This window comes from Mastigoproctus giganteus, chromosome 5, assembly GCF_048544385.1.
Source record: "Mastigoproctus giganteus isolate SK-2022 chromosome 5, ASM4854438v1, whole genome shotgun sequence".
Lineage (NCBI taxonomy): Eukaryota > Metazoa > Arthropoda > Arachnida > Uropygi > Thelyphonidae > Mastigoproctus > Mastigoproctus giganteus.
In genome coordinates, this window is record NC_143579.1 from 168,912,261 (window position 1) to 168,939,979 (window position 27,719).

Sequence of the window (27,719 nt, forward strand, 5' to 3'; positions counted from 1 at the left end):
GAGCTCCAGGAGGAAAATAAACAACCGAATCTTCGATAAGGACAAAAGATGTTTCTACAGGAATCTCTGAGTAGACGGGAAAGAAGGGAACGGACCACCTGAGAAGAAGACGATTGAGAAATTCTGGAAAAACACATGGAGCAGGGAAGTAAGGCATAATAGCCGAGCCACCTGGAACATAAGAAAACAAAGGACGTACAAGAAATCAGAGGGTGGGAGTTTCGGGAAGAAGAAGTAAAACAGATGATCAAGAACTCCCACAACTGGCGAACTTCAGGAACAGATAACGTCCACAACTACTGGTACAAGAAGCTCACAAGCAACTGGCAGATCAGCTCACCCGAATGATAAGGCAACCAGAGACAATCCTGAAGTTGATTCTCGGTTCCCATGATCAACAGTAGCAAGTACGGATATAATCTCAAAGAAGGAAGGAAGAACCTGTACACCCTCACTCACCTAATGTACATGGATGACATCAAGCTCTTCATGGGAACCGAGAATCACCTTTAGCAACTACTCCAGATCACCGTAGAATTCAGCAATGATATTAGGATGGAATTTGGTCTAGACAAGTGCAAGACCCACGGATTGCGTCAGGAAAAATTAGTCACCTGAAACTAACAGCTGCAGAGTGGTAAAGAGATCGAAGTCATGGCAGAGGGAGAAGCCTAAAAATACTTGGGGATGATGCAGACTCAGCCGTTACAGCACAAGGAAATTAAGGCCTGCCTGACCGAAAAATACCATCAGAGAGTCAGAAGCCTGCTAAACGGAGGGAACACAGTTAAAGCCTTAAACACGCTATGCAGTCCCAGCGCCTTCGGGGCCATAGATTGGACTAACACAGAGCTGGATGATATCATGAGAAAGACAAGGACAATGATGACCAAGAGCCTCCAACACTACCCGAAATCTGCCGTGGAGAGACTGATAATTGCCCGGGAAGAAGGAGGAAGGAGCCTGATAGATCTCATTCAGCAACAGAAGGCTGCGATAGTTAACCTGAAGGATTACTTCTAGAAACACACTGTAGCACTCCACCAGGCCATAAGGAAGATAGACAAGTCGGATACCTCACTCAACCTAAGCGAGGAGTCTCCCTCCAACCAGGAAGTTCAAACGAAACTAGAAAAGTGGGCAGAGAAGACACTCCATGGCAGACACTACAACGATCTCCATCAAGAGCACATAGATAAAATTGCTTCCAATGCGTGGCTCACGAGCAGAACGCTCTTCCCCGAGACTGAAGGATTCATGCTCTCAGTCCAAGACCAGGTAATCAACACAAGGAATTATAGAAAATACATCGGCAAGGAGCCTGGGGTGTCCGATGCTACCTGGCCTCAGAATCAATCGAACACATCACTGCGGGATGCAAGGTGATCACACAGACTGAGTACACTCATAGACACGACCAGTTAGCCAGGATAATGCATCAGAAGCTAGCAAGGAAATACCAGTTGGTCGAAGTAAGTGTGCCATACTACAAGAACAAACCACAAGCAGTACTAGAGACCCCAAACCACAAGCCGCACTGGGACCGCGTCATAATAACGGATAGGACAATCCCTCACAACAGAACGGACGTAACCCTTGTGGTCAAGAAGGAAAAGGCTACCTATCTGATTGACATAGCCGTACCCAACACTGGCAACTTGCTGAAAACCTATGGGGGAAAAATCAGGAAATACACGAACCTAAGACAGGAGATCAAAGAGATGTGGCATATGCAACAAGTAACGACCATCCCCGATCATCGTGTCAACCACAGGTATGGTGCCAAAGACCCGACATTACAGCCTAGCAGGAATAAGTCTCCTAGTGAACACCTACAAGGAACTCCAGAAAGTCGCAATACTGAACACCTGTATGAAAGTCAGAGAATTTCTCGACCAACAGTAACACCAGACATAACAACAACCACCCTGTATACTTGGTAGCAATACCCGTCACTAGGTGGAACCCCCAATAAGGGAGAAATAATATGAAGAGCAATTATAATAATAATAAATTAGTTATTCTTACTGAACGAATAGCTTAAATAATTTGTTACAAGTTGGTTATACATACATACGGCCACCAGAGACTACTGGTTTAGAAAGACGACATAAAAAAAAAAAGAAAAAAAAAACACCGTCAGATTACGGCTACCTAAGAATTATGTCCATAAATTATGTTTATATTTAAAATAAATAAATGCACAAGGCATAATACTTTAAGAGTTTGGTATCTATATAATATCGGTGTTTAGATACACCATAGATAACTCTTAATAAACTACAAAGTAGTTGTTGTAGGCATCATTTGCTGTTTCTCATATTGTGCTCTGCCTTCACGACGAGTTGCCATGATATTGCACTACTTCGAATAAGTAACTCTTCACTAATAGAGAAGACTATTGTTACTTATTCTCAGTTGAGTACCACCACCCAGACAGCACTGTTTCACGGCTATTGGCCGATCATCAGTGGGTGGGCAGGTACCCTGGTAATGCAGACATGACGACCCAGTTGTGAAGTTAATCACACAATATGAGAGATGCCAAGAGGTGTAGATGTCAATATTTAAAATAAATAAATGCACAAGGCATAATACTTTAAGAGTTTGGTATCTATATAATATCGGTGTTTAGATACACCATAGATAACTCTTAATAAACTACAAAGTAGTTGTTGTAGGCATCATTTGCTGTTTCTCATATTGTGCTCTGCCTTCACGACGAATTGCCATGATATTGCACTACTTCGAATAAGTAACTCTTCACTAATAGAGAAGACTATTGTTACTTATTCTCAGTTGAGTACCGAGACAGCACTGTTTCACGGCTATTGGCCGATCATCAGTGGGTGGGCAGGTACCCTGGTAATGCAGACATGACGACCCAGTTGTGAAGTTAATCACACAATATGAGAGATGCCAAGAGGTGTAGATGTCAATATTTAAAATAAATAAATGCACAAGGCATAATACTTTAAGAGTTTGGTATCTATATAATATCGGTGTTTAGATACACCATAGATAACTCTTAATAAACTACAAAGTAGTTGTTGTAGGCATCATTTGCTGTTTCTCATATTGTGCTCTGCCTTCACGACGAGTTGCCATGATATTGCACTACTTCGAATAAGTAACTCTTCACTAATAGAGAAGACTATTGTTACTTATTCTCAGTTGAGTACCACCACCCAGACAGCACTGTTTCACGGCTATTGGCCGATCATCAGTGGGTGGGCAGTTTCACGGCCAATAGCCGTGAAACAGTGCTGTCTGGGTGGTGGTACTCAACTGAGAATAAGTAACAATAGTCTTCTCTATTAGTGAAGAGTTACTTATTCGAAGTAGTGCAATATCATGGCAACTCGTCGTGAAGGCAGAGCACAATATGAGAAACAGCAAATGATGCCTACAACAACTACTTTGTAGTTTATTAAGAGTTATCTATGGTGTATTAATGAAAATTCAGAGCTGAACGCCTCAGAGCACGGAAAAACCTACAGACCTATAAATTACGGAAAATGAACCATGTCTATACATAGTAAATTAACTGAAGTTTATTATCATGGCATCGCAGTTAATCGTTTTGCATATTTAATACTGTGGCGTTGTTTTTACAACTGGGTTTTCAACCATTATACCCACTGATGAAGGGCAAAATGCCCTGAGGCGCCCTTCTGAATAGTGGTTTCCACCAAAAATAAGTAAAAATAGCCTTCTTTATTGGAGAAGCGTCACTTATTTTATCCTACCTTCTTGACTGGAATCATTCTTAGCCCTTTTTTTCCAGCAAGGTGTGAAAGGACAGCAACATAACCAATATATCACCACACAGGAACACCTGAGGGATTAAGGGAGGAATAAAGCCCTCTCCCAAAAACATTTTGTTTTACATTATGCAGGGTGTCTCAAAAATACACGGCATAACTTCAGGAATTAGTTCCTCATATGTAGACAATAAAAATATTTTATATCAACATAGTTCCGGAAATGCTTGGTTTCCGAGTTTTGAAGGTCTGTCTATGACACTTAACTGTTCACATCACCTTATAGTAATTGTTCAAAATGTCCACTTCTGCCTGAATACAGGCCTCACATCGACGTCTAATGGACTCGCGAAGACCATGCCAAATTCCTGGCATGTTTCGTATTGTCTCACAACCTGCCACAATTCGATTGCGGAGAGTTTCCACATTAGCTACCGGAGTCGAATACACCCATGACTTTAAATAGCACCACAAGAAGAAATCTAGTAGGGTTAAATCAGTTGAGCTTCTAGGCCAGGCAGTTGGCCCACCCCTCCACTTCAGGAGTCGTAGATCTCGTCGTCTTCTCTCGGCAGCACGAGCTGTAAAGGTCCCATGTTCACAAAGGCGGAGATGGATACCTTCAAACGTTTTCCTGTCTGGACATCTTCGTTCTGGGAACCTTTCGTGGTACAAACGAAGAGCCTCCAGAGCATTGCCGTCCGCCAAACCGTACATAAAGTGCAGTGCATATCCGCTTGCTCCTGGTTTGAGTACATGGTCGGAATGGAAAACCACCAGATTCTGTCAGTACCTTGTGATGAAGGAAATCACATGCAGGAGAAAAGATATTCCGGTTAATAACTCTGGAACCAAGAATTACCGGAACTATGGTAATAAAAAATATTTTTATTGCCTACATATGAGGAACTCATTCCTGAAGTTATGCCGTGTATTTCTGAGGCACCCTGTACAATTTTAGTGTCATGAGATCAAACTTATAAAAGCTACCAATGTGGCATGTAAGCCTACATCAGATCAAAATTCTCTAGGTACTCTCTAGATCAAAATTCTCTAACGCAATAAATTGGATCAAGTTGATATTAGGGGAAGTTACTGCTATGCATAAAAGGATGAATTAGTGGCAGAAGGCAGACGGCGATTATAAATGGGCGCTGCTCTTCTTGACTATTAAGGAAGTCCCTCATGTTTCAGTGCTTGGCCAGTCAATATTCTTATTCTCTATGTTTGCTGATGACATAAAGGTTGTGATTGTGGTTTATGACAGAAATCAAGGCATGCTGTTGCAACAAGACCTAGAAAATTTAGACAGATGGGTTGAAAAGTGGCAATTGAGATTTAACATTGACAAAATGCAAGGTACTGCGTATGGGCAGAAGTAATCCCAGAAAAACATACCAATTAACTGGTACCACACTCAAGGCGGGGAAAACGAAAGCGATCTAGGAGTAAATGTATATTTTTTGAATTTATTTATTGTACTAGGCGGTACCAACCAGCTTTCCTGGTTCCCCCCAAACTATTTACATATTGTACAGATAATTTCAATTGCTCCATTATAACATATGAAAATTCCACATCATATCCCCACTCTATTATAGGCGGTAATGGTAATTACGCCTACTTGTAATATGATTTTTAAAAATTGCTAGTGAGAAAGTCCATGCACTACACCTCTTGAATCATTACCGTCGTGTTTTCCGCATCGGAAGAGATATTCCACATGTACAGTCTGATATAAAGTTTTCTGAGTAGTACAAACAGGCTGTTAGGACAGCTCATGGAAGGATATCAATGGCATAGAGGAATTTTCCAGTGCCAACAGGAGCAAAGTGATTATCCTTGTATAAGGCAAAGGCTGGGCCACACCTTGAGTACTGCATAGAGGTCTGGAAGCATCATTTTAAAATTGTACGTGGACTCCATGGAATGGGTGCAGTGAAGAGCAATTAGATTATTTAAGGACACAAAAGGGTAGTCGTATTACGAAATGCTCTAGTTCTGCAAATTGCAGCACATGTAAACTATGCACCTGTAAGTAGACCTAATTGAAGTGGTTCACTCAATTCATTTAATTGCTTTAAATGGTGGTGGGAACGAGATTAGCTCGGTGTGGGCAAAGTTTTTACGACTCCAGCTAATAGGGGAGTTTTTCTTAAATTTTTACCATTTTATTGACTAAATTGGAATGTTAATTTATTTTCTAGAAGCAGCTTTATATTCCTAGTTACGGTACTTAGTTTATTTTGAACTTAGATAGAGATTTTGTGAGGTGTTACTTAGTATCGGTAAAACTTGTACCGTTCAAAAACATGCTGCCATTATATTATTATAATTAGGTATATGGTGCAAGGAAGCCTGAGGCTTGTGCTGCACCAGCCAAAAAAAAAAATCTTTAAATACCCCGAGAGAGAGAGAGAGAGAGAGAGAGAGAGAGAGAGAGAGAGAGAGAGAGAGAGAGAGAGAGAGAGAGAGAAGAAAGGAATCACCAAGAAAGAGAAGAATGATGATATCCAACTCAGGACCCTGGGTGTGCCAAGCCCATACTCACCAGATGTGAGCCCCTGGGGTTATTGTATCGATACGGAATAGCATTACGTATATCTCGAACTTTACAGCGTAAGTCATAACACAAAACTAGATAGTGTAATATGCTGATGTGCAAAACTTAAGGACCAACACTATTTCAAAAGGTTACAACCACAAATTTTACTTAAGGTAAACTTTACTGAAAAGAGCAGAGTCTGCGCGTGTAACACAGTGTAGCACTGAAAAGAGCAGAGTCTGCGCGTGTATCGTCACCGTCTTCCCCACACCGGGTGGAAAAGGCAAGGGTTCGAATCCCGTCGATGATGCGAGGAACTTTATTGGGCTTTTTTCACTCCGTGGCTGAATTAGTCGGTCTCAGGAGCAGATAACAAGGTTTTCGCCCAGAAACTCGGTTTTTTTCGTCCAGCAAAACAGGCAAATCGACCAGAGAACACACGCAGTTTACAGACAAAATACGTATATGGGTATATATTAGAAATAGCATGTGGCCCTAATTTAATAATTTGATTTGATTTGAAGAGAGTAGATTCAGTCTCAACAGAGATTCTGGACGTCAGCTAATCTGGCGAGAGGTTGGCACATGGTATCACCCCCGCAAACATCACTGAAAGCGATATGGCGGTCGAGGTGTTCTCGTCTGGAGAGGTGTTATCTTGGACGTACACAACTCCAAATACTGGAAGGCGGTACTGTAACTGGTGCACGCTACTATAGTGAGGTAATCCTTCCCTACGTGCGTCTGTTCCGAGGTTCCATTGGCCCCGAGTTCGTGTTTATGGATGATAACGCCACACCTCATCGCACTCCATCTATCGATATGCTTTTGGAAAGTGAGGACATTGTTCGTATGGCCTGCCCGTTCCGGCCGATCTAAATCCCATCGAACGCATATGGGACGATCTGGGGGAGGCGCCTAGTGGCACGTCCACACCCACCAGAAAATGTTCACCAGCAAAAGATGGTGCTGACAGAGGAATGGACGATGTTACCGCAAGAACTTATCAACAACATTGTTCTAAGTATAAACAGACGGTGCAAAGCCTGCATCGACATTAGGGGTGGCCATATCTCCTACTGAGGACCACCTCTTCCCTTTGTTCCATCTTTGGCAGTGATGCATCTGTATCATAGCAGCCAGTGCTATGTTGCCATTTTTGAATAAAGTCCCTCTGTACCGTTTTGTTTCCATTGTTGTGTCTGTGTTGTTTCCTTTTTTATGCTTTTCCCATATCCAGGCCACTCCTATGAGAAGCTACAGGTGAAAACCTGACTGGTCCTTACGTTTTGCACACCAGTGTACGTAGCACTGTAATAGGAATCTCTTAGCTTAGTATTGTATTGGAAATTAATCAATTAAATTTATAAATCCTTTTAATTTTTATTATTAATCAAATTGTATTTTAAACGGAAATCATACCCGAGACTAGAGCAGCAAAGGAACTTTTTGTGCTAAGTAGCGAAAAAGCTGTTCTTCAAGGGTGAACCGTAGGAGACGATTCTCCAACGCATCACAGTTTAAAGAAAATGTGAAAAATGCAACATTGCGGACATGATCTAGCCATGGAGGATGTCTTTGTGTCGGCTAGGTGCACAGAATGTAAAGAAATTAGGCGCCAACTCAGCGTTCTGATGTGCGTCTATGATATCTTGAAGAGTAGGGCAGATGCTCTCAAATGAATTAAATTGGGGGGGTATCAGGTTCTCAGCTGCCCAGCTCAACTCCAGAGCACTCTCTTATGCACCTCACCAACAAAGCGGCAACCTTCAGGGCAGAATGCACTGGTCCCAAAGGAGCTAGTTATTGTTGGTGACTCAATTGTCAAAAAACAGGAAATATATTGTGCAAAAAAGGACAGGTGGAATAGGACTAGGTTATGACCCCCAGAGGAAAACGTTGACGTTGAAGAGCAGATATCATCTTTTAAGGGTACAATAAGTGATATCGTTAAACACGTTGGCACTAATAACATTAAGTGTAGGGCATCTCCGGATTTACTAAGCAAATACAGGTCGATGCTGAATAAAAGTCGCCAGTTAAGGTTAAATTTGAAAGTGTCTGCAATTCTGCGATAGGAGGGGGGGGGGGATATATGATGACAGCCTTGTCAATCAATTCGGCCCTGGAGAGATTGTGCAGGGCTCATGGGGCAGAATTTTTCTCAGCGTGGTCTTTGATTGTTAACAGTAGAGATTGAGAGATTGCTTCTACAGGGATGGGATGCACTTAAATAGAAGGGGTGCAAGATGCTGATACTGTCGAGGCAATGCTAGGCAACAATAACAGATTAACTGTAACCGCAGGCAGAGGTGGAAATGATTCTTGCAGCGCTTCTATTGAAATGAGCAGCAGTCCGAAAAACGAGTTGCTGGGGATTTCAGGAGCTGCTGGGTGTCAAAAAACAAATAAATACGTCGGCTGTGTTATAGTAGCTAAGAGCAAGAACAGGTACATGTATACTTGCATGTACACGAATGTTAGGAGTACAGTAAATAAATTTGATGAATTTGAAGTGCTAATTAAGACATCCAAGGCAGATATTGTTGGGATATCAGAGACGTGGTGCCACTCACATGTAAGGGATCCAGAATTCGAATTTGGGAAGTGCAATGTGTACAGAAAGGATAGACAGGATAGGAAAGAAGGAGGGGTTATGCTGTTAGTTGAGAAACACATAAAATCTAAGGAAGTGCAACCAGTTGATATAGATGGATAATGCAATGTTGGATCAGTGACATAAACACTGGGAAAGAAAAATTGAGGGTAGGAGTTTGTCATAGGCCTAATGACTTTGATGAGTACAATGAACAATTATACTGAGAAATAGAATGGACCAATCAATCAGAATGTCTTATAATGGGGTATTTTAACTTCCCAGATATAGACTGGAACTTGTTGATTGGTCACTTGCACAGTAACAAGGCTTTTGTGAATTTATTGGATGATTGTTTTATACAGCAGCATGTTAGAGAGGCAACAAGAGGGATTAACACTCTTGATCTGATTATCAGCAGTGATTATTCATGCATTAAGAATTTACAGATAAAGGAAGCACTTAGGTGGCAGTGATCACAATGAAATGATGAAGTATTTGCTTAAAGATGTAACTAGGATCAGGGGTAAAGGGAAGGGTTTTTGCTTTCGTAAAGGCGACTACAGTGATCTTAGAGATTTTTTAAGTCTATACAGTGGGACCAACTGATGATGTAACGCACAGAAAATTCTAAATGGGAAGCATTCAAGGAAGTAATTTTGGAAGCTACTAGGCTTTTTGTTCCAAGTAAGGAATACTGTTCTAGGTTTAGGCCCAAATGGATGTCAGATGAACTAATAAGACTCGTGGCAGAGAAGAAAAATGCATGGGATGCATATAAACTAACAAATGACACAAAAGCCCATGGTAGATACAAGCTAGTCTGTAATCAAGTCTCAAAGAAGGTTAGGCAAGCGAAGGCAGATTATGAAAAATCATTGGCAAAGGATTCAGAGAAAAACAGAATTAACTTCTTGACTTATATAAATTCTAAAAGGAAGGGGATGAATCAGATTGGTCCACTTGATACCAGCTGCAACTAAATGAGTATTTTGGATGTACATTCACACAAGAAGAGTTATTCAAAGAGGAGAGGGCCAGGTGTTTATCAAATTCTAACAGCGAGGTAAATGATTTTGTAATAAGTGAGAGCAAAGTGGAGGAGACACGGTTGAATTTAAACGTAAGACAGGCAACTGGGGTAGATGGGATCTATCCAGTTATATTAAAGGAGGTGGCAAAGGAAGTAAGCAAACCGTTAGCCATAATTACGAGAGCATCCTTGGACTCGGAGGAAGTCCTCACAAACTGGAGATGTGCAAATGTATCTCCGATTCACAAAGGGTATCAATACGAGTAATTACACACCTGTTAATTTAACTTCTGTTCTAGGGTAAATACTGGAGTCACTGGTTAAAGAAGCATTGCAGAATGATCTAGACAAGACAGCAGTAATAATTCAGACACAGCATGGGTTTGTTGAAGGGAGGTCTTGTCTACATAATTTGATTGGATACTATGATGTGGTCACAAAGGAACTGAATGCCAAAAATAATTTTGATATCATATACTTCAATTTCAGGAAAGATACTGTCGCACATGGTACTGTCGTATGATACTGTCGCACATGGAAGACTACTGTACAAATTGGAGCAGTATGGTATTAAGGGTAAAGGTGTTCTAGGGTAAATACTGGAGTCACTGGTTAAAGAAGCATTGCAGAATGATCTAGACAAGACAGCAGTAATAATTCAGACACAGCATGGGTTTGTTGAAGGGAGGTCTTGTCTACATAATTTGATTGGATACTATGATGTGGTCACAAAGGAACTGAATGCCAAAAATAATTTTGATATCATATACTTCAATTTCAGGAAAGATACTGTCGCACATGGTACTGTCGTATGATACTGTCGCACATGGAAGACTACTGTACAAATTGGAGCAGTATGGTATTAAGGACAAGTTAGCATTAGCATTAGCAAAGGCTCATGATGCAAGAAAGCAAGCTTATATAACATCAGCCAAAAAAAAAACCCTTATTTCATCCATCCCCTCGCTCCAAATATTTGTCAAATTCTGCCTTGAATCTATTTAAGCTATCAAATTCTACAACGACAAATCGAAGTTTGTTCCAGCAATCAACCACACACTGGCTAAAGGCAAACTTCCGCACATCTGTCCTACAACCGTCTTTCCTCAATTTGAATTTATGCCCTCTCAGGCGATTATTCTGAGCAAGAGGAAGAATCCCATCAGCATTGAGCATGCTCAAAGCATTCAAAGCTTTATACACCTCAATCAGATCACCTCGTAGGTGCTTAATCTCCAGATACTGTAATTTGCAAACTTAAGCTTTCTTTGTAAGAGCAACCCTTTTTTCTGTTCACTAACCTTGTTGCCCTTCTCTGTACTCGTTCGAAGAGCTCTACGTCCTTCTTAAAATGAGGCCTCCTGACCTGTATACAGTTCAAAGTGTGGCCTGACCAGTGCCTTATACAAGGGGATAATTACCTCCTTATCCCTGCTAGAAAAATTCCTGTATATCATTGACAAGACACCATGAGCTACTCTTGCAGACCGTCTGCACTGCTCAGAAAACTTCATAACTGCCTGCACAATTACCCCCAGGCCCTTTTCATTCTCTACCACTGTCAGTTTGGTCCCACAGAGTTGATACTTTACTCTGGGATTACTGCTTCCCATATGTAGTACTTTTCATTTGTCAATGTTAAACTTCATTTGCGACCTCTCAGCCCATCTGCTCAACTTTTTTAGATCATGTTGCAGCAGTGTACTGTCATTAGTGTCACTAACAACTCTGCCAACCTTCGTATCGTCTGCAAACTTGGACATTAAGCCTGATATACCATCATCAATATCATTTATAAATACAGAAAACAACAATGGACCCAACACTGAACCCTGCGGATCTCCACTAATAACATTAGTCCACAAAGAGCAGTGCCTATTACTACTCTCCGTCTTCTGCTAATCAACTGTCCCTTCATCCAAAGCAGCAATTAGCTCTTAATGCCATAGTGCTCGAAATTGTATAGTAGTCTGCAATGTGCAACAGTATGAAAAGCTCTTCTAAAATCCAAGCATCCAAGTATATGATATCAAAATTATTTTTGCATCCAGTTCCGTTGTGTCCGCATCATAGTGTCTAATCAAATTGGTCAGAAAAAACTTTCCTCCTAACAAACTCATGATCTGTTTTAACTGTAATTGCAGTGTTGTCTAGATGAGCCCCTGCGATCCTTCTTAAACCAGAGACTCCATTAACCGCCCCCCCCCCCAAAACAGAAGTTAAACTGACAGATGTGTAATTACTCGTGTCACCCTTTGATCCCCCTTTGTGAATTGGGGACACATTTGCACATCTCCAGTGCAAGGAGACCTCCCCTGAGCACAATTAATCTCTCATATTTATGGCTAAGGGTTTGCTAACTTGCTTTGCTGCGTCCTTTAATATAACTGGATGGATCCATGTATCCATGTGCTTTTTTTATATTTAACTTGAACAATTTCTGTTCCACTTAGATCTGAGTTATTACATAATCGTTTAGTTGATTGCCAAAGGTTGAAAAACGTCTGGCATCCTCTCCTTGAATTATGTGTGAATGGACATGCGAAATACTCATTCAGTTCATCAGCTACCTGGGCAGGATCATTAACAGTCGAATCATCGATATCAAGTGGTCCAATCTGATTCATCCCCTTCCTTTTAGATTTTGCATAAGTAAAGAACTCTTTGTTGTTTTTCATTGCATTTTTACCAATGATTTCTTGTGACTGCCTTCGCCTGTCTATCCTCTTTTGTGACTTGATTACAGACAAGCTTTTATCTACCTTAGCCTTCTGTGTCCCCTTTTAGTTTATATGCATCCCATGCATTTTTTTTCTCTGCCACAAGTCTTATTAATTCATCTGACATCCATTTAGGCCTAAACCTTGAACAATATTTTTTAGTTGGAACAAAAAACATAGTTTCTTCTAAGATTACCTCCTTAAATACTTACCATTTAGAATTTGTTGTTGGTCGCTAATGAAGACAGACTGATCAGTCTGACTTCATTAGTAAAGTAAATTATGGAAACAGTAATTAAACCAGTGAGAAAACCTAGGAAACCTGTCTGTTTCCTTGGTTTTTCTCAAGGAAACAGACATAGCTTTGTGAAGGGGCTAAACTTGTTTAACTAATTAAATTTATGAGCCATTCATGAGGTGGATACAGGAAGTTATCCTGACGTTTATTAGTATTTTACTGAAGCATGTGACTCGGGCCGACATCAGAGATTATTAAATAAGCGGGAACATATGGGATAACTAGCAAGATACTCAGATTGACTAGGCTACGTGTCAAGAGGCAAAAGATGGTAATTAATGGCGAACCTTCGGAACGGTTAAGGGTTGAAGTGGGAACCCCAGAAATTGGTGCTAGATCTGCTCCTATTATTGATTTTCTTAAATGACAATGATGAAGGGAATCAGCATGTGATATCAAAATTTGCACATGTGTAAAGGTTGGGAGGATGGTTAATGACCAAACCAAGACGCCTTCAGCTACCTGGATACGTTGCAGGACTGGTCAAATAAGTGGCAATTGTGTATGTTTTAATGTTGCAGAATGAAAGATCTTACACTTGGGAAACAGCAACATTAAAAAAACTTATATGTTTTAAAGGTTGGATTAAACATAGCAGAGAAAGATAGAAAGAAAAGAGCTGGCGTTTTGACCCAGGCAAGTATGAAGCAAAAAGTGTTTATAGTGGCTTGTTGATGACTTATCGAACAGTTTCTCGTAGAGATCGAAAGGTTATAATTCTTCATGAGACAACACTTAAAATACGGCGCCCTGGCTATGAGGCCACATTTGGAATGTGTCCAGGCAATGAGACCACATCTAAACAAAGACAAGATGCTTGAAAAGGTTCATAGTTGGTGCCAGATTAGCAAAATAACACCATATGAGGAAAGACTTCGAATATGTGAGCTTATATTGTCGTAAACTTGACATTAAATGAGAATCAGGTTATGAAGGTAGATCAATTTGTATAACAATGATCAATTTGAAGCCTTGCTAAAATGACCTCTCGCCTGCTTCTCCTGAAAAGTAAAATGAATGAAGGCGAAATTCACATAATTAAATTACTTTAATTAAGAGGTTTAAATTCAGAGTTTGGGGGAGGGGAAGTTATAGTATAAATTAAAAGAAGTTTTGTTTTAGTCAGCAGGTTATTTTTTTATTATTATGTATGTATTTATTTATTATTATTGTTGTATTTTTGATGATGAATGAAAAGCCTGGCATCTTTGTACAGCATGGTAATACTAATAATTTAAAAATTAAATTAAAATATGCTTACTTATTAAATAGCAATTAAATGAAAAAAATGAAAGCAAACTTTTCTGATATTTGGTTGTTGTTGTTGAAATTGATGATTTCTGGCACAAGGTCCTCCTGGGCCATATTGTGCCTGTTCATGATTTTCTTGTGACTGAAACTTTTATAGTATGGCTTTCAGAAATGGTTATATAAATTTATGCGTTTCGAATATTGAAACAGTTCTTCAAAATTTGCATTTTTGCCAATTAAGTGCAATAAAGTTAAAGAGTCATGCAAATTGGATAGAGAATAAAAACTGGATTTTCTGATACTTAAGTACTGAGGGCATTCCATTAGAATATGTTAAATCGTTAGTTCGGTCTGACAGATGGGACAATGAGGAGGATTCTCTCCCATAAGCATGAACAGATGATTTGTATAAGAATGATCAATTTGAAGCCTTGCTAAAATGACCTCTCGCCTGCATCTCCTGAAACTAGAAGTCCACAGTTGATGTTCTTTTTTAATCTGGACTACTTTATTATTGACTTGAGTTTGCCACAGTTCTGACCATTGAGTCCTACATGCTGTTTTAACAGTGGATTTATAATCAGTATATGGGACTTTCAGATGGCAGAATGATCCACTGTCAGGATGTTTAGCAGCACGATCCGCACTATCATTTCCTGGGATGCCGACATGACCAGGGATCGAGCAGAAGGTTGCTATCTGGTTGGATGTTTGATATAGATATAGTCTGTATGGGACGTGTTTCATAATGGGATGGTGGGGAGAATTAACAGACTGAATTGTGGTGACTGCACTCAAAGAGTCAGTGAATATCAGAGCTTGCTTGAAATACCGCTTGCTTGAAATGCTCCTTGTTTATGTAATCTAGGGCCAGTTTTATTGCATATAATTCGGCGGAATAGATACTGCATTCGGTGGAAAGAGATACAGATGTTGAGAAGGTATAAGAAATTGCTGGAACACCTACGGCTTCATCTCTTTTGGAGCCATCAGTGTAAATAAGTAGTTTCTCTGAGTTTTCTAAGATGTGGGCTCCACGTAGCTGCTGTAAATTGTTCTTTGGCAGGAAGGCTTTTCCTCCATCTCAGAAAGAAAGTATCACAATGAGGTGAGAATAAAAAACCCCTCCCATTTCACCCCTCCATTTGTTCCAAATGCCTGTCCAGCTAATCCTTAAATTTATTTAGGCTATCAACTTCCACAACAAAAGATGGAAGTCTGTTCCACCAATCAACTATCCTCTGGCTAGAGGCAAATTTCCGCACAGCTATTTTACAACTGTCTTTTCTCAATTTGAATATGTGGCCTCTCAGGTTCTTAATCTGAACAAGAGGAAGAATCCCATCAGCATTCAGCTTGCTCAACCCATTTAAGGCCTTATACAGCTCAATCAGATCACCTCGCAGGTGGCTACTCTCCAGGCGCTGCAATTTGCAGAACTTAAGCCTTTCTTGGTAAGAGCACCCCTTTGTTCCCCTCACCAATCGAGGCCTCCAGACCTGTAGACAGTACTCTAGGTATGGCCTGACCATTGCCTTCTATAACGGGATAATTACATCCCTGTCCCTGATAGCAAAATTCCTTTATATCATTAACAACACTATATAACCTGCACTGGCAGCCAGTCTGCATTGCTCAGCAAACTTCATATTTGACTGTTACCCCCAAGTCTTTTTCACTTTCCACTTCCGTGAGTGTAGTACCACACAGTTTGTACTTTATCTTCGGTTATTGCAGTACTTTGCATTTGTCAATGTTAAACTTAAGTAGCCACTTCTTTGCCCATTTATCCAACTTATCTAGATCCAGCTGGAGTAGCATACTGTCGTTAACAACCCTGCCAACCTTTGTATCATCTGCAAACTTGGACATTAAACCTGATATACCTTCATCAATATCACTGATAAATAAACAAAGCAACAATGGGCCCAACACCGAACCCTGGGGAACTCCACTAATAACATTTGTCCTCGAAAAGCATTGTCCATTGATTACCACTCTTTGTAGTCTTCCACTCAGCCATCCCTTTGTCCATTGTACCAACTTACCCTTAATGCCATACCTCTCCAATTTGTACAGCCGTCTTCCATGTGCAACAGTATCAAAAGCTTTCCTGAAATCCAAGTATATGATATCAAAATTATTTTTGGCATTCAGTTCCTTTGTGACCACATCAAAATATATATCTAATCAAATTGGCCAGACAGGACCTCCCTTTAACAAACCCATGCTGTGTTTTAACTATTACTGCAGTCTTGTCTAGATAATCCTGCAATGCTTCTTTAATCAGAGATTCCATTATTTTCCCCGGAACACAAGTTAAACTATCAGGTCTGTAGTTATTTGTGTCACCTTTTGAACCCCTTTTGTGAATTGGTGATATATTTGCACACCTCCAGTCCATGGGGACCTCCCCTGAGCCCAAGGAAGCTCTCATAATTATGGCTAAGGGTTTGCTTACTTCCTTTGCTGCCTCCTTTAATATAACTGGATAGATCCCATCTACTCCAGATGCCTTTTTTATATTTAACTTCAACCATTTCTCCTCCACTTTGCTCTCAGTTATTACAAAATCACTTAACTCCCTGTTAGAGTTTTATAAAGTTCGGGCACTCCACTCATTGAATAACTCCTCATGTGTGAATGTAGTTGCAAAATACTCATTCAGTTTATCAGCAACCTGATCATGATCATCAATAGTCAACCTATCTATGTTAAATGGTCCAATCTGATTCATCCATTTTCTTCTATAGTTTACATAAATAAAAAACTCTTTGCTGTTTTTCTTTGAATCTTTTGCCACGAATTTCTCGTAATCTGCCTTCGCTAGCCTAACCTCTTTTGTGACTTGATTACAGACTAGTTTATATCTGTCATCTTATACTTTATATGCATCCCATACATTTTCTTTCTTCTCTGCCACGAGCCTCATTAGTTCATCTGACATCCATTTAGGCCTAAACTTTGAACAGTATTTCTTAGTTGGAACGAAAAGCCTAGTAGCCTCCAAAATTAAGTGCCTGAAGGCTTCTCATTTAGAATTCAACGTTGGTAACATCATCAGTTGATCCCACTGTACAGAATTTAAAAACTGTCTGAGATCCCAGTAGTCACCTTTATGAAAGCAATAGCCCTTCTCTTTAGCCTTGATGGTAGTTACATTTTAAGTAATTCCCACATCAGTACATTGTGATCACTGTCACCCAGTGGTTCTTTTATCTGCAAATTCTTAATGCATGAATAATCACTGCTGATAACCAGATCAAAAGTATTACACCCTCTGGTTGCCTCTCGAACATGTTGCTGTAGAAAAGATTCATCCAATAAATCCACAAGAGCCTTGCTAGTGTGCGAGTGACCAACCCACAAGTTCCAGTCGATATCTGGAAAGTTAAACTCTGCCATTATAAGACATTCTGATTTACAGGCCCACTCTTTCTCTGCAGAATTGCTCATTATACTCATCAGATTCATTAGGCCTATAACACACACCTACTCTCATTTTTCCTTTCCCAGTGCTTATATCACACCAAACAGGCTCAACGTTCATTGTCCACCAACATCAATTCGATGCACTTCCTTAGAGTTTAGGGAGCTTCAGGAGAAGCATAGTCATCAAGGTATGCTGATAGTTAATATTCCAACTGCTCATGATCTCTTGCAATCGAAGGCCGCAAGTCGGTTTTCATTGGGTTTATTACGGTATAACGTTACATATTGAGGATCAAACAGGTATTCCAGGCTGGGATGAAATGGAATACTTTTAATGTTTGCAGTGTCGTTACAAAATAAGATTTTTCTTCTGAGGTGAATGGGGTTTCATTTACCTCAATATACAGGCTGGCGACCGGAGATGTCCTGAAGGCTCCTACGGCTATCCTTAGAGCACTGTGCTGAACTGTATTTAGACGCAACAAGGAACTGTATCTAGCGGGGTCATACACAGGTGATTCATAATCCAAGCTTGACCGAATTAAAGTTCTATAGAAATCTGATAGGGAGTGTCTATCAGCATCCCAAGAGTTAGCGAAGACAGCTCTTAAGATGTTCAATTTCTTTACACAAGCCGTTCTAAGGTAGGCTATATGATTTGAAAAATTCAGTTTGTTGTCTAGATATAAATCCAAAAAACGACAGTTCTTGGTAAGAGGGATCAGGTTATTTTTTTAAATATATTTCAGGATCCCGATGTAGTTTACGTATTTTACAGAAATGAATTGCAGTTGATTTATTTTCTGCTAAGGAATATCCATTTCGTTGCGCCCACGATTCTATTCTAGCTTTAGATAGTTGAAGTTGCCTTTCAATGGTATTCATAGTTTGTGACTGACAAGAGATAATGAGGTCGTCAGCACACATGTATGATTCAACTGTTTTTGGTATGTCTCGTGTCATATTAGTAATTCTTATTGTGAATAATGTTGAGCTTAGAATGGAACCCTGCGGTATACCCTCTTCTTGTTCAAATATAGATGGCATATATAGATGGAGAATAGAATGAAAGGTCTATTGCTGTCCTGGTTCCTATAGAAAAATGGATATAGGTGGGCTCGCCAGTGTTTAACAGGGTAAGATGATGAGCATCAAGCAGAGATTCTATTAGTTTGGTCCTTTTGTCTATTGTTGGAGATCCCCACAGCAGATGATGAGCATTGAAGTCCCCGAATAAGCAGAACGGCGATTGCAGCTGATCTATTAGGTTTTCTCAGTCATCCGACCAGAAAGAGAAATTACACTGCTGTGCAAAATTTAAGGACCCACACTATTTCTAAAGGTTACAACCACAAAATCTTTACTTAAGATACTCTTTACTGATGAGAGTAGATTCTGTCTCAGCAGCGATTCTGGACGTCAGCTAATCTGGTGAGAGATTGGCACACGGTATCACCCCGCAAACATCACTGAAAGGGTATAGTATATGGCGGTCGAGGTGTTCTCGTCTGGGGTGGCGTTATCTTGGATGGACGAACACAACTCCAGATACTGGAAGGCGGTACTGTTACCGGTCTGCGCGGGTAACACAATGGTATCGTCACCGTCCTCCCCCCACCGGGTGGAAAAAGGCCAGGGTTCGAATCCCGTAAATGATGCGAGGAACATTAGTGGGCATTTTTCACTCCGTGGCTCAGTTAGTCGGTCTCAGGCGTAGATAGCAAGGCTTTTTTCGTCCAGTAAACATGCAAATCAACCAGAGAACACATGCAATTCACAGACAAAATAAACATATTAGATGTAATCATTTACAGGAAACCCCAACATAATTTGATACTGTAACTGGTGCACGCTACTGTAATGAGGTAAATTATTGAGGTAAATTATTGTTCGCGATGCCAATCGGCGCTACACCAGGACTATTACAGCTGGAGTCCCACAAGGTGGGACTCCAGCTGTAATATTCTCTCTCTGGTCTCTCTGGTATTCTGTTCTCAGCTGTTCTTCTGCCTTTCGTGACGGGCCGAACTGATATTATCACCTTCGCTGATGATATAAAGCTGTTCACTTCTATCAACCCCGAAGACGCTGCTGACTACACAAATGTCTTAATCGAGCATAAAATCCAGAACCTCGAGGCCTTCCTCTCCGGTTTCGGCCTTCACATCAATCCTGCGAAGTCGAAACAGTTGACTTTCTCGCTCAAACATAACCCAACGATGGTGCAACCTAATATAAGAGGATCCGCGATTTCTGCTGTTCAGCAACACACAGACCTGGGCGTTATTTTTGACCAGAAGCTCTCCTTTCTACCACACACAGACCACCTGCAAAAAAAATTCTGTCGACTCCGGTGGATGCTTAAGCAACAACTTATGCATGTCCATGACCAGGCCGTTGGGTGCAGGTATATCAAGACATGTGTCTATCTGGTGATTCTTTATGGAGCAGAAGTCTGGACCTCAACTGCCGCAACGCATCTAAGACGGATTTTTGCAGGCGAATTTTGGCTATTGAAGTGGGCCACATGGAAATTCCGGCTTCACCCTGCACAAAGGACCACCCAGATGGCAGCAGCTCTAAACATCAGACGTCCTCCTGCCATTATCCATGAGAGAAGACTCGTCTTTTCTGTAAAAATGATGGTTGGCATTATTTCGGAACCAGCCTTCTGGGCTAACTGCGGTTGGAGGATCCCAGTCCCAAGCCTTCGGGCCAATCCAGTCCTCCAGGCCACCCCAAACCGGTTAAAGTTATCCGATCGCTTCTTACCCGTGCAAATGCTGCAGTACATATACTCCTTGGATGGCGACCTCTACAAGTTCGCATTGGATAAAAAATACAGGCAGAACTTACTCCATCCACTTCCTTCTCAGGACCACGTCACAGGACACTAGGACCTGCTCCCAAGGACCTGTTCATCACTCCCGTGGATCCCTCACTAAATGTTCCAACTTTCTGCGCCTGCTCAGATGAATCCAGCACTGTAAAAGGACTGCTCCCTGGAGAATAATTGAACATGATGACATGCTGTTGTATATATATGCTCATATGTAAATTTAACATCTGTTGTGTACATATGTTCATATGTAAATTTTTCATTCGGTTTCCTACACTTGTATAATTAGTAATATTATTTTTTTCTCTTATCTCATCCTTGTTTATCACAGTGTATTAGCCTTTACTGTAATATTGTATTAGCCTCTGTATCCTTATATTAGACTTTGTAACCTTGTATTAGCCTTTACTGTAAACCCATGGCTTTTAGCCGTGAAGGGTATTGTGTACGGCACGTGCGTTTGTATGCAATAAAGAGTTCTTCTTCTGTAATCCTTCCCCGTGTGCGTTTGTTCCGAGGTGCCATTGGCCCCGAGTTCGTGCTTATGGATGATAACGCAACACCCCATCGCACTGCAACTGTTGATATGCTTTTGGAAAATGAGGATATTGTTCGTATGGATTGGCCTGCCCGTTCCGTCGATCTAAATCCCATCGAACACATATGGGACGCTCTGGGGAGACGCCTAACGGTACTTCCACACCCACCAAAAAATGTTCACCAGCTGAAGATGGCTCTGACAGAAGAATGGACGATGTTACCGAAAGAACTTATCAACAACATTGTTCTAAGTATGGACAGGCAGTGCAAAGCTGCATCGACATTAGGGGTGGCCATATCTTCTACTGAGGACCACCTCTTCCCTTTGTTCCATCTTTGGCAGTGATGTGTCTGTATCATGGCAGCCAGTGCTATGTTGCCATTTTTCAGTAAAGTCCCTCTGTACCGTTTTGTTTCCATTGTCGTGTCGGTGTTGTTTCGTTCATCATTTTTATACCTGACGAGGTTACTTTGGCATGCTTTTCTCATATCCATGCCACTTCTATGAGAAGCTACAGGTGAAAACCTGACTTGTCCTTAAATTTTGCACACCGGTGTATGAGGGAGAAATATAGAAGCTATTGTGAAAGCGATACCAATTATAATGGGCACAGCCACTACTTCATAAAGAGTCTGAAGAGAAACATGTTTGGATGGAATGTTGTTTCTGACAATAATCACCAACGTATCAATACTCCTATCACGTCTGAAGATAGCATAATTTTTCAGAGTAGGAGACACTCCTGAATTTAAACGAGCTTCCTGTAAGGCTATGCCAGCTGCTTCATACCGATCGATAAATTCCTGTAAATCATCTTTTGTATTACGAAAGCCTCTACAATTCCAATGAAGGAAACTTTCCATTATGTAGTTTCATGGATTGTTTTTAGTTCTGCGAGTTTTTTAGTTGCAGTTTGCTTGCATCGATCTATTTTTGTTTTGTCCTTCTTAGGAAAGATGGGACTGGTCGCGTCCATCTCATCGGTTGTATGTAATTCAAATATACCAATATGTGAATCATGATGTTCGTCAATGTCCATTCCGGTGGAGAGTGCTGATTGCGGTTTCATGGTCTCTGTCGTTTTTGGTTGTACTGGTGACGAGACAACGGTTGGTATGGTAATTGGTGTGTTACTGGCCTGTTCACTTGTTTGTTGTGAAGGATATTGTTTTGAAATAAAGAGCAACGAGCGTGCCCAATTCACAATAGATGTATTCTGAGGAACTGATACGTCAGTCTGGATCTCTCTACCGACTGGAAATGTTGATCTGCTGTGGCATACGTGCGCTTTGTCTCAGTTTTGATTATCTGTCTTCTTGCATCTGAGTATGTCACTTTGTTGTCTACCTTACATTTTTGAAATTTTTTTCCCTTGTTTCCATAGTTCACATGTTTTTGAGAAAGCCCGATGGCTACCCTTACAGTTTGAGCAATGCGGAATGGTAAAGGTGCAGTCAGATGATCCTTTTGAGATACATAACCAATTTGGGATACACTGTTGGGACATATTGCCTCACCTCGACATGCAGTTTGTAAGTGTCCGTGTTTTTTGGCATTTGTAGCATCTGATGGAATTCGAAATGTATGGTCTGACACGGCAATTTAGGTAGCCTGTTTTCACAGATATCAGTAAGTTAGTAAGAATTATACTACTTGTTGGAACCGGAGTACCATCTTTTCGGGTCTTGATTCTCGTTGCTTGGATGACTTTTTGATCGTGTAATTCTTGGACAATTTCCTTCTCTGATACAAGTAATAAGTCATTATTTCTGTTATTACTCCCTTAGAGGAGTTTAAGGTGGCATGGGTAGTAACTTTTATTGGTGTCCTCCAATGGTTGTGAGCTTTAATAGCTTCACAGAATGTTGAGGTTGACTAGTCTCTATCAGAAGATCACCCAACTGGAGTCGCCTTACTGATTTAGGTGAACCAGCAGCAGACTCAATGCATTTCTGCACTAGGAAGGGTGATGATTTGTTCAGAGGCTGATCTGATAGTGAATGTAAGATGAGGAAAGCTGATATCTCCTCTTAAGTGGTTGTTTTCAATCTCTTCGGTTGAGAATAGTCATTATCAGTATAATTTGTCACTAGTTTTGAGCTCGATGGCGGTAAAGGTGGAAACGTTTTGTTATTCATCTTTGATCCTTTAAGCCCTGGGAGAGTGGATTTCTTCTCCCGGGTTACCGACTCAACCACGGGGAGGAGGAGCAGTGCCGCTAGAGTGATCAAGCGAAATAAAAATTAGTGTTAATCTAAAGGAAAAAGAAAGAAAAGTGATTTTCCTTTCTTAAACTTGCTTACAATTCGTAAGCCTAAATTTATTATTGATTAACGAGAACGTAAAAAAACTTTTCAACTAAAAAAGAACTGTAGTTTTGAGTAAACGTTCTATGAATCACTCGGAAATCGCTTTATCACTATAACGCTTGGCACCCAGGGCTCTGATATTTGGTCATAAGTGCCAAAACTCTTAGTTACACCCCCCCGATACAGTATATTGTATATTTTAAATATATAAATACTACTGTACATTTAGTATTTTTTTTGATAAAAACTGTTTTTAAACTTGCAATACTTTTCATTACAGTTACTGTAAGAAAAATTACTTACCTAAAGAGTACAGTAAGTTAAAAACATTACTGTACGTTTAAAATAGTACATTTATTATTGCATAAAATATAGGCTGATGTGCATGGAATAAAATTAAATAATATATAGCGTGATGTGCATGGAATAAAATTAAGCAATATATAGCTTGATGTGCATAAAACTGTGGGCAAACTATAATTAACATTCAAACTGTCTAGCTGTCTATGACGTTGTAATGTTGGGCTGACTTTGAATCAAGGTCACCGATACAGTTCTTGCTCTTGTGGCCATGCTATTTCCTCCATATGAGAGGCAGCAGAGAGAGAGAGAGAGCGACAGTGTGTGAGACTCAAAATGCAAACAATTTTACGTCCGTCGATGACCTGGCCTCTTCCATTTCCCGGACTTCGATAAGTGGATGAATAGTATGCCCTCAGACAACAAGGTCACCGCCTGAGTAATGTATAAAACCAGTGCCTGTTTGTCAAGTCCATAGAAGGATCTAACCACTGTGCAAGGTAAGTCAAATTTTACTTTTTTTCTCCCCTAAGGAGATTATTAGAGGAATGAAAATATTTGGATTATTTATTTATCGAATAATTTTCTGGAATACTTCCTACCCACCATCGTGCGTAGCACGTTGTTTGGATCGCCATCCTCCCCACACTGGTTGGAGAGGACCTGAGTTCGAGTCCCGATGACGAGAGGAAATTCTTATGGATATTTTTCAGAACGTGACTGAGTCAGTCAGTTTCAGGCGAGAGTGACATAGTTTATTTTTATTTTTTTCCGGAAACTCAGGTTTTTCGTCCAGCAAACAGAAAGTCGACCTGGTCGACTTTCTGTTTGCAATATGACCTAATCGCTGTGCTCCTACAACAATAACAACAACAACGACAACAACCTTACTACTCACATACATATGTTAGCATTTTATGTGTGCGTGTTTGCTTGAGACTCCTAAATACACTTTAGATATTACAACTTCCGTTCTTTCTTTTGAATTTAATGCATCTAAAAATCGTTTACTTATGGATTTATTGGGAGAAGCACAATACCAGCTCCAGTGAGGGGGAGGAGATTCAGTTCCACGAGGTAGTATGATTTTTAAGCATAGAGTGGGTGTGATGGGAATTGTACATCATTTTTTTTAGTAGAATAACAAAACATAAAATCTTAACGACATTTAGAATTAACATATGCGACGCCACAATGCACACAAATAAAACAAAGCATTTACATTTCAAGAGTAAGGTTACAAATTATCATCTTCGGAGCATCTCTATGGAGTTACAGTTTCATCTGATTTTATATCTGACGAAATTGTTACATCATTTTCCAACTGCTAATTGTTGCCAGCTCGTTCACGTGATTCACCACCATACCGGGCATTCTTTATTAATTTTTGTACTAACGTTTTTCAACTGAAGAAAGGCAACCTATGCCTGAAACTATCGATGTCTTCAATTTTAATAAACCGTTCTAAGTTTTAAGAAGTGCAAAAATGTCTGAACCGTGTGTAAGAGCTTTGAGAAAATGTTGAAGAAATGCTAATGAAACATTAGAGGAGAGATCTAATTGACTCTATGACTACGAAAATGGACAGAAAACTGTGAATATTGCAATGCAAGATATTGGAGACATAAGTTAAACACATTGAATAGATACACTAAATGTTGTCATGATGGAAAGGTTTCACTCGACCCACTGTCTAAGACACCTCCTCGTTTACGAGACCTACTTACAGGATATACACGTAAAGCAAATAACTACAGAGATCATATACGAGAGTACAACTCAGCAATGTCGTTCGCATCAAGGGCGCAGAGATTAAATCACCGCCTGGAAATGGTCCATACTGTTTTAGAATACACGGCCAAATTTACCATTAGGTCTCAACGCTATATCCAAACGAGGCAAATACGCCAGGATATGGACAATTTATATTTTCGATTCTGCTGAAACAACAACAACAAAACGGCTTGAAAAACAATCAAATCGAGGGTGTATGGCCGAAGTAATGCAACAATTGGACGAGATGCTGCGATAAGTTAACCCATTTGCTGAGTCATATAAATAAATGCATCAAAGAACCCAGGCCAATCCAACAATGAATGTGCGCATGGCATTTATAGAACACCCGGACTTAAATACGATACGATATAATACACCTACATCCAAAACGGAGGTTGCTGCAATATTTGTTGTGGAAGACGGAGAACCACCTGCAAATAGAGACATATGCATATATCCCACAGGTGATTGCTGTAGAATTATATCACCGTTGAACAAGAATGGTGAAGACTGAAAGATCTAGATTAAACTATTTAAGCCATAATCAGAAAGATGGCGTATGTTATTCCGGGTACAACTAGTATTAGTTATATAGTTCAAAAGGTAAGTGGCCTCAATAGCCGAGTGGTCAAGAGCGGGAGTGCAGTAGCACACGCTCTTTGAGTAGACCAGATTCAAGTTCCTGACTGCTAAATGCGGTCGATCTGCCAACCAGCACTGGACCAGCGTGGCAAATTATGAACCATTTCCCTCAACATGAATCATTGAATAGGCTTCCAACCTGCAGTGGATTGTATATGGCTGCAATTTACCATATCTTACCTTATACACCGATGAGCCAAAATACTATGACCACTTACCTAATATGATCTTGGTCCTTCACGTGCAGCCAAAATAGACGCCTCCGTAGCCAGGTGGGAAGGAGCAGCAGTGCGTAGCACACGCTTCTTGATTAGACCCGGTTTCGAGCCCGTCACCACCAAATACGGAGGATGCGGAAAGGTCAGGGAATGACCACCGCATATTCACGGAGCAATATGGCCTTAGTTGCTAATGTTCCTAAAAACCAAACAACAACATAACAACAGCAGCCAAAACAGCTCGTACCCGGCGAGGCATGGACGCTACAAGATTTCTAAATGTGTCTTGTGGTATATGGTACCAACGTGTAACCAGCAGATCCTTTAACTCCTGTAAGGTCCGTAGTTGAGACGCCCCAGATCGGAGTTGCTGTTCCAACAAAAAACACAGACGCTCGATGAGATTGATGTCGGGGGAATTTGGAGGCCAGGGCAATACCTGGAAGTCTTCCTCGTGTTCCGCGAACCAGTCTCGAACAATCCGGGCGGTGTGACATGGTGTATTATCCTGTTGAAAGACGGCACCGCCACAGGGGAAGACCGTTACTATGAAAGGGTGTACCTGGTCAGCAATGATGTTTAGGTAAAACAAAAAACAAACTATTGTATTAGGCCACCCGAATATTTAAATTCATCTGCCGTGGTGTGTGTCTTATGTTTGTTAATTGCGTGTGTTCAATGGTCGATTTGTCTGTTTTGCTGGACGATAATTCTAGGCCGCCGTAGCCTAGTGGTCAGGCGCGCGGGTGCATAAGTATACGTGCCTTGAGTGACCGAGGTTCAAGCCCGTGACTGTTGAATATGGTGCTGTTTCTTGTATTCTGTCTATTTTGTGAACTCCTCTGATCATTTGGTCGTCCCGGAATATAAACAGAAAATTTATTTATTTTAAAAACCCCAGTTTCTGGGGGAAAAAACCTTGCTATCTACGCCTGAGACCGACTAACTCAGCCACGGAGTAAAAAAGTCCATTAAAGTTCCTCACGTCATTGACGGGATCCAAACCCGGGCCTTTTCCACCATGTGTGTGGAGGATGGTGACAAAATATTAGGTAATGTAATGTATGTGTTTTATGTAAGGGCGGCTCCTAGAACAAAGTTCATCTCCGCCTCGTTCCACTGTTCATTTTTACAGAATCTGTTAAAGTTAGGCCAAATGTATGTGTGTAGTGGGGAAAAATGGGGGAGGGGGGATTAAATAAATAAATAGAGGAGGAGAAAGGGGAAAAAATATAAAGGAGGAGGGAGAAAAAAAAGATTTTCATCCCCACTCGAGAGAAAGTGATAGGATAGAAAAAAAAATTTGTTAGTGAGCTTATGTGTGTGTTCTGTAGTTTAATGTTGTTTTGGCCTTTTGGCTACCTGGAAGTGCAATCACTAGGACGGCTGCTTCCAGGTACTCGTCCCTAGCCGCAGGAAGGCAAGGCCTCCCTTACAACTAGCTCACCCTCCCCC

General features: G+C 40.7%; 1 protein-coding gene and 1 long non-coding RNA gene across 3 annotated transcripts in view; one reads left to right on the forward strand and one right to left on the reverse strand.

Annotated features, from left to right (window-relative positions):
- Window positions 1-23,684, reverse strand: part of Snr1 (SWI/SNF related, matrix associated, actin dependent regulator of chromatin, subfamily b, member 1) — a 131,032-nt gene extending 107,348 nt beyond the window's left edge. The window contains exon 1 of the mRNA XM_090373509.1: window positions 23,632-23,684. The gene's annotated coding sequence lies outside the window, so the exon portion shown is untranslated. The remainder of the gene's footprint in view (window positions 1-23,631) is intronic.
- A 249-nt stretch (window positions 23,685-23,933) lies between these two features.
- LOC150085828 (uncharacterized) overlaps window positions 23,934-27,719 on the forward strand; it is a 32,016-nt gene continuing 28,230 nt past the window's right edge. For both annotated transcript variants that reach the window (XR_016546942.1, XR_016546943.1), the window contains exon 1: window positions 23,934-24,128. This is a non-coding gene — a long non-coding RNA (uncharacterized LOC150085828). The remainder of the gene's footprint in view (window positions 24,129-27,719) is intronic.